At 31.5% G+C, this 9,074-nt stretch overlaps 1 long non-coding RNA gene across 1 annotated transcript; it reads right to left on the bottom strand.

Annotated features, from left to right (window-relative positions):
- Nucleotides 1–1,311: 1,311 nt before the first annotated feature.
- LOC116851273 lies at nucleotides 1,312–7,115 on the bottom strand. Its single transcript, XR_004379557.1, has 4 exons — nucleotides 6,911–7,115; nucleotides 6,762–6,830; nucleotides 5,681–5,858; nucleotides 1,312–5,610 (listed from the first exon to the last, which is right to left on the bottom strand). It is a non-coding gene; the product is annotated as an uncharacterized LOC116851273 (long non-coding RNA).
- Nucleotides 7,116–9,074: the final 1,959 nt, after the last annotated feature.

Raw genomic sequence — 9,074 nt, 5'->3', positions numbered from 1 at the left:
AAAAAATGGTTACAAATGAATCATTCAAAGTATTGCCCATCGCTAGCTACAACTTTTTCCCATCTTTCTGGCAGAGCTCGAATACCGTTACGGTAAAAGCGTTCGTCTTGTGAGGCTATCCACGAATCAAGCCATTTTTTGATGTCTTCATATGAGCGGAACTGCTGATCAGCCAGACCATGTGCCATCGAACGGAACAAGTAATAATCGGACGGCGCAATATCTGGGGAATATGGTGGGTGGGGTAGGACTTCCCATTTGAGCGTTTCCAAGTAGGTTTTAACGGGTTTGGCAACATGAGGCCGAGCGTTGTCATGCAGTAGAATCACTTTTTCGTGCCTCTGCTCGTATTGTGGCCGTTTTTCGCGCAGTGCTCGGCTCAATCGCATCAATTGAATTCGATACCGTTCCCCAGTGATGGTGTCGTTCTGTTTCAACAGCTCATAATAAATAACACCGACCTGGTCCCACCAAATACACAGCATAACCTTCGCAGCGTGAATATTCGGCCGAGCCGACGACGTAGAAGCATGACCGGGCAGTCCCCATGACTTTCTTTTCTTTGGGTTGCTGTAATGAATCCATTTTTCATCACGATGCGATAAAGAAAATCCTTCCTTTTTTGCCGCTGGAGCAGTTGTTCACAGGCGAAAAAACGACGCTCAACGTCCCTTGGCTTCAAATCATAAGGAACCCAAGTTCCTTGCTTTTGAATCATTCCCAACGCATGCAATCGCTTGGAAATGGCTTGGCGGGTAACTCCTAATGCTGAAGCAAGCTGTTCTTGCGTTTGGCACGGATCCTCATCGAGCAATGCCTCCAATTCAGCGTCTTCGAAGGTTTTTGGCCTTCCTTCACGCGGACGGTCGTCAACATCGAAATCACCGTCTTTGAAGCGACGAAACCAATCACGGCACGTTGTTTCACTTAGAGCAGCATCTCCGTAAACTTTTTGGAGCTCTCGATGCGCTTCAGCCGCCATTTTCTTCGAATGAAATAAGAAAATCAACACTTCCCGCAAATGACGATTATTTGGCACAAAATCAGACATTTTCACACAACCAAAAGTATATGACGCCAAAAAAAAATCACTAACGTGTCAAAGCGGTTTGTTTACCATATGTCTAAGCTTGGTTCATGACGTTTTGGATATGTCAAAATCGACCAGCACTTACTGCTGGAGCCATCTATTGACAAACAGCGGGAACTTAGTTGCGCACCTAATAATACTAAAAGATTAGAATTAATATAAAAATTAGAAATTAGAGATAGAATTAATACAAAAAAAAAAACTTAAATTGCATAACGCATAATAACATAGTTTTCATTACATACATTTGCATTCAGACTTAATGGCAGTGGATCACAAAGATCATTTATGTTTACGTTTCTTTTAGACCCAGAAAATTGTACTTCGTAACCTCGAACGTGTTCATTAAATCCTATAGTAATTAAAACCTATAGTAATTAAAACTCGCAATGGAATATCACAATATTTTGACATACAATTATAGCAGCAATTTAACCAAATAATGGTCCTGACTTACTTTCGTCAATAACAACAATGAAATTCACGAAAACAAGTTCCCTTGTAATTTATCCATTTAAGAATTTTCAAGTTTGAATTATATTTAATATTGTTAGGCAAAGAAGCTAAAACCTGAATCTTTTCAAATCTATCCATCTTTTTTATGGGTCCAATTGAAAAAGTTTGCAAAATAAAAGAAGAACTTAGAAATCTGTAACGTATGTGCAGTTGATATTTTACAGTAACTGAATAAGCTTTATTTTTCTTACATGAGTTTATAGAAGCCGATTTTTTAAGAAACTTATGTTTTGCTTCGAATTTGAAGCATGAAAACTGACTCACAGGTCCTGCTTTTTTCATAAAATTAGGATAATGAACAAGTGCATGATATTTTAGTTTCAAATTATCGTTTGTTATTTGGAGATATAATTTATGATGTTCATTTACAAGTACTTGCAAAATATTAGGATAAGCTTTGTTAATACTTTTCGCGAGGATAATATCAAGAATATCTCTTAAAAGTTTATATAACAATCAAAAAGGATCATTATCAGGAACCAGGTCACCAATCAAAAGATCAAAATATTTTACAAAACATAATGTTTGGGTAGCAGTCATTTTTAATGTTAAACTATCTAGATGCTTTTTAAAAATAAATAGAAGTTCTGACGATTTATCAATAAGTCCATAATTAAACACAGACATTCGAGAATTTAGTTGATCGAGACTGAAGTAATCACATTCTATGCAATGTTTTATTATGTAACACATGTCATAATGGCATATCCCTTCGGCGAGATCATGCATTGAATCTAAAGCAGAATTCAAGTCACATGAAAATTTTTTAATTTATTAAAGATGCTTCTTTCTTTTATTCCTGTTAATTTTTCGTTTTTTCTAACAACATCCTGTTCGTAATTTTGTGGACTTCGTTGGTATGATATATTATCTTTATATTGAATTTGCATATTTTGTTTCGAATTTTTACAAATTCTACAATAATAATGAGCATTAAAACTTTCTACAAAACCAAACATTGAATTAATTCCTAAATTGTCACCAGTACAAAATTCTGTAGTAAAATATATTTTTTTATCTCTCTGTCCATTGTTGTTACAGAAATTCCTTCATTTGCCAAAAAATTAAATTCATCAATTAAGAGAACAAAAATTTTCTTATTACCAAAAATTTTTCTACTAATACTTTCAAAAACTAACAATACAAGAAATATATTATCAGAATTAAATTCACATTCAGGAGAAAGATAAAGCAACTCCGCGTAGACTACACCAAGTTTACCAGATTTAGGACGAAGTGGATTACTTGATTCGGAGTAATTGAAATAAAAGATTAAAGGCAAAACAATATCATCTGACTTATAAAATGATATTTTACGCTTCCATGTATCAGTTTGAATATAACTATATATCTTATCTACAGAATTTATTAAGGAATTCATATTTGAAAGTATATCTTCCAAAGCATGAGGAATTTTGAAAAAACGTTCCAACATATGTCTTAATGGAATATATTGTCTTGTTTCACTAATAACTCGTTCAGTGCCATTTCGAATAATATATGATTGCGGAGCCACATATTGTCCACTGTTCGTATTTAATTCTACGATATTCTGTTGACATCGATTCAAAAGAATCCTTATAATCTTTACAAAGTAATTGAATTTTGTCTATAACTATCTTACTGTCATTTACATTTTCAATGGAAGTAAGGAAATTTTCAGCTTTTTTAAGACAATCGTTAATAAAAAGTTTTTGAATGTCTTTATATAGATTTTGGACATAATTTCGCGGAAGACCATAATTATAGTATAATAGTTTTGCAAAGAAAGAAGCAACTTTATTCATTGTATGTTCTTCAACATTAACAGAATTGTCGTGATTCAATGAGTTATCAAAATCAGACGAATCAAAACTATAAATTTCCAAAAAATTATTATAATAAAAATCTATATTATTTGTGCAATTAATAGTTTGCTCATTATTTGGTCTTTTCTCCTGATTTTTATATCTTTCTGGTTATTTGATATTGTGATATGAATTTAAATGCTTTTTTAAAGATTTATAAGTATCGAATTTTCTATGACAATGTATTTCAATACATTCATAATATTTGATTTCTTTATGTTTATATTCGAAATGAATGCGCAAAAGTTTAATATTCTCAACTTCTTCTTTACATATAAAACAAATCGGCATCTTGATTAATCGATGTCTCTGTTAATATAAATTAAAAATATTTCTTTTATTATGGATATCATTACCAAGGTTCTATTTAATACTTTATATGTATTAATAAAACTATTTTATAAATATAACCATATATTAAAATATTTTTTTCCATTTAAACTTTGAATACTAAATGGAATACTGTAATAATATTAAAGAAAGAGAAGAAATATGAAAAATAAAGAAAATACTCTGAGAAAGTTACTTTTACAAAGAAAAATTTCCTTTGATCAAAGTACTAAATTTCTTATCATATTTTGTCTTAATGCCATAAATATGTATTTGTAGAAAAAGAAAAACTTGTTCGCTTTCTTTGGGATATGTAGACTGTGAATACACTTAAATGTAATATCAATAGCTTTTAAAGGAGTTTCGAGTTCATAATGTTGATTATTAACAATGACAAAACTACGCCGTATATCGATATCTGATGAGCCTATAATGATAGCCTGCGATTGTAATGTTAACTTGAATGTATTTAATTTCTCTCTCTTTTCGTATATTTTCGCGTCAAATCACCATATGTTTATAAATAAAAAGAAATACGTACAAAACAAATCACATAAATTACATAAAGAAAAATTGTAAAAGCTTTAATATATTTAGAATTATATATATACATAAAGAAAAATTGTAAAAGCTTTAATATATTTATATAATATAGAATTATATATAGTGTAAGTCAGTAATTACTGTCACTTGCAATATCTTCGAAGTAAAAGACAAAGATCTTCAGATCTTCGAAATTATTTGACTTAGAAAAAAGTTTTACCGTTATAACATGCTTTTTTTTCTAAGTAACTTCGAAGATTTGAAGATCATTCTTACATCTTTTGCTTCGGAAGATATTTCAGGTGACAATAGTTACTGACTGACTCTATATATAAACAAATATACCATATATATAACTGCTTAAAATTATTTACAATTATTTAAATACACCCTACATAGCAAATTTATGATAAATAACATATTTGCCTCAATTCGCCATAGAAAGGCTTTTCGTTTTTCACATAGTGACGGCCGCCAGTTTCCACTTTTACCTTTTCCTGCAAGTACTGTATATACAGGAAAAAGAGAAGATAATTTTAATAGAAGTTGAACTGTTTTTTATCTGTAAACACAGAAACGTTTTAGCTTAACTTATTATGTAAGTTTATTATTATTTACAGAATGAAATAGTACGAGATGTTACAACATTAATCATAATGAATATTTACTAGAAACAGCATGCAAATATTTAATAATTTGAGAAAAATTATACTATAAAATAGGATTAATTTTTACGATAAATTATATATAATTTTACTATAGATGGATCTGAATATACTTTGAATGCTGAATCTATGTTAACCCATTTTTTTTTTATAAAAGCTGATAATTTAGACCATTCAACGTATAATTTCATTACAGTATCAGGATATAATGCTTCAAAGTCTTTTTCTAGCTAACATTGAGAGAAAATAATATAAGACATATAAAATTGTAAATAAAGTGAAATTGTAAACTTGAAATAAAAAAATATAAAAATTCACAAAATCTTTAACGAAAGAAGTATAATAAAAAGATAAACAAAAATGTTAGAATATAAAATGAATGCTAAAAAAGAAATATAAGACAAAAATTATTTTTATATAATTTTACTAAAGTATATCCTTGAGGTTCCTCTAAAGCAGAATAGAGTTTAAAATAATCTTGGATATTTTGTTCCTCTGATCGTAAACATTTTAATCGAATTTTCGAAGTTTTCTCCCATAATTGAGTAACTTTTATCCATGGTTTATCATTATTTTGCAATCATAAAATATATTTTTCGCAATCGGTATTATCTGGTAACTAAAACAATAATATTAACTTCAGAAATATCGAAATTTATGCAAAGTTAATAAATTTTGAAAAAATATACCTTCTGATATACAAACATCGGTTCCTTCTCTTTCTTTCTCATTCTGTCCTTGTCTTTTAATCGCTCCAGCTTTAATTAGATTTCTTCGTATGGTTTGAAATTTTATTAAAATTTTGCTTCTTCCAATACTTTTTCCATTCTTCTCTTCATTCTTCCATTCTTCTTCTACCCAAGTGTTCTATAAATAAATAGAAATAATTTAACATATCACAATATATTCTATAAAAAAAAGTTATATATTTAATTTTCTGAGGCATAGAATCTTGTATATTGAATATATAATTTATAATGAAATTATTACATTTGATATTGATCTGACAATAAATATAAAATTGTCGTATACATATACATTAGGAAAAATTGGACAAAAAATTTCTCTATTATTTTGCAAAGAACTATGTAAAATTTAAAATTATTAATTACAGATTGGCGAATAATCGCGCAGAATACGGTGCAAAATGTGGCGATAAATATTATTTGTATTGTGTACTTATATATTAAGCCAAACTAATCCAGAAAAGTCTTCTACCATTTTGCAAACTACTTATATTTTTTAATTATTAATTTAAAAAAATTGACGAATAATCATGCACGATCGTTTGCCAATCTTCTTTAATTAATAACTTAAAAATCTATGGTAATTTGCAAAATGATAAAAGACTGTATAAAGTTCAACTTAATGGTCGGTATTCATAGTCGGATCTTATATTTAAGATCGTCTTAAGTTCATCTTCAGGTACTGTATGACTCATTTCATTGGCTACGAAGAATCTGAAGATGAATTTAAGACGGTCTTAAATATAAGATCCGACCGTGAATACCGGCCAATGACTTAAAAATACAATGCAAATAATATTTTCCGTCACATCCAATACTGTAATCCGCACGATAATTCGCGCGGATCTTCTGTAATTACCAAATCAAAATTTTGCGTGATCTGCAAAATAGTAGAGAAACATTTCTTCAAGTTTGGCCTAATGTACACATATATGAGTTTTGTATGTAATCGTCAGACACATATTCGAAAATACGATTAAATTTTGTACATACTCATATTAATATATTGAATATGAAAACTTACTTTCTATCTTCTTTAGGAAATAACCCGATTATTTTCTCCGCAATAAATTTTGCGCGTTCAGAAGTAATTCTGTGACATAAAAAATTTTAAAAATATTTTTACGCAAATAATAAATGTAAATCTCAAAATATATCATACATATATCATACCGAGTATCTAAGTTATTCTTAAGTTCATAATGAACAATATCAGCCAATATATTTCTGCATTTTTCGTCTAATTCTTCTTGAAATGCGTACGTAGATAAAATACTATATCCTTTTACTGAATTTTTTAAAATGTACTCTAAATCCTGTGTTAAATCGATTATATCGATTATAATTCATTTTATACATTTTTAAACATATTAGTAGGTATTATAGGCCGGTTCTAACCCATGGTCCTCCGAGGGGGGGTGAGGGGCGGGGGGTACCACGGGCGAGGGGGGTATGACGTCACGGGGGAGGGGTAGTATGTCACGGGGGAGGGGTAGTATGACGCCATCGCGGGGGGGCGGGGGGGTATGACGTCACCGCGGGGGTTATCATCGGTCGGTAATTGGGGGGGCATGTTACCGACGGTCGGTAATTTTTACCGATATTATATAACATTTAATTTTTTACCAACATATAATTTTTACCAACATATAATTACCGATAATACCAACGATCGTTAATTTATTACCGATATTATATACCAACATTTAATTTTTTACCAACATATATATTCTTTACATAATTTTTACTGTCATCTTTACATAATATCGATGATCGGTAATTACCGATATAATTTTTTCTATCTGCTTTCGATAGATCATTTTACCGATCTGCGGCGGTTTTCGCCGCGGTTTCCGCGACGGATTTTGCGGCGGTTTTTTGCGGCGGATTTTGCGGCGGTTTTTTGCGGCGGTTTTCGCGGCGCCCGCGCCGCCCGCATCGCTCGCGTCGCCCGCGCCGCCCCGCGCCGCCCGTGCCGCCCGCGTGATTTTTTAGTCACAGCTGCAAACTCTAATATTCTGCAAACGTATGCATTCGACAATTAGATGCGCAGAAAATGTGGCACATGATATTCTTATTACTAATGAGCACGTACACTGTGCCCCCGCGACAAGATTTTGCGTGTTATGCATTCGACAATTAGATGCGCAAGAACTAGAATGTGGCACATGATATTCTTATTACTAATGAATGTAAGATCTCTCTCTCTTATGCATCACAATGTAGCATTTTAGTGCTGCCGCATCGATTTGTGATTGACAGCAAGATGCGCAGAAAAATGTGAAACAAGATACCATCATGAAGATCATGGAGATATGCATATTTTGCACGTTTTGAAACATATAAATTCATGAGTATTACATCAGCGCATAGTTCAGTCGAGATCCAAGCAGCAACAGATACGGGACACGTGCAACAAATTGAACGGCTAAAATGGAGATAGATTGGAGATGGCCAAAATCAAGAAAGATATCGATGGTGCAGTTTTTGCGTGACAGAGAACTCTGTTTGCGGGGAATAAACAAACGCGGACTGAAGGAAAATGTTGAAGTTCTCAGGTTGTACTCCCAATTTCTGAACTCTTTTCCACCTCCAACTTAGAGGATTGGTACGAGCGACAAAGAAACGGTAACGTGCTGATACATCAATGTGAGGATGCGGTTGACTGTATGTGACACATATGATGTTACTATTACGTTAGGCTGATTTTGCACATTTGCCACCCTCTCCTAATGAGACATATTTGTTACAAAGAGATAGCGATGGACCATATAAAAGTCACCCAGGAGTCACTAGCAAACAGTCCAAGTCCACATCAACAAGGAAGAAAAATAAAATGAAAATGTTGTACAATACGAAATTTCGTAGACCCGTATATGGAGAGGAGGAGGAGGTTTTTTTACAACAAAGCCCTCCACGTAAGTTTTTTAATAGATTGTATAATAATCCAGGTTTTCAAATTTTTAAATAATAATTAATCCAATTTTAGATATCGAAGAATGGGAAGAGGAGATGGAGGAGGAGATGGAGGAGGAGGTGGGGGAGGAGGATGAAAATGCGGAGGAGGATAATGGTAAGAAAGCACAAATAATTTCACATAAAAATTTTTAATTTTCTGTATATAAAACAATTAAAATTAATCTTTAAATTTGATTTCAGAACATATAGAAGTAATCGATCTTAGCAGTGAAGAGGAGGAAGTAGAAATAGACGTTGAAATCATTAATTTATATTGACATATTTATTATTATTATACTATATTATATATATATATTACATTATATTATCATATATATATTACATTATATATTATTATTATATTAAATAAATAAAATTA

This window comes from Odontomachus brunneus, unplaced genomic scaffold (assembly GCF_010583005.1).
Source record: "Odontomachus brunneus isolate Ranch 3 - 2012 unplaced genomic scaffold, Obru_v1 Obru_scaffold_170, whole genome shotgun sequence".
In the NCBI taxonomy this organism is placed as follows: Eukaryota; Metazoa; Arthropoda; class Insecta; order Hymenoptera; family Formicidae; genus Odontomachus; species Odontomachus brunneus.
The sequence above is the reverse complement of the archived record's forward strand: the minus strand, read 5'-3'. Positions and strand labels throughout refer to the sequence as shown.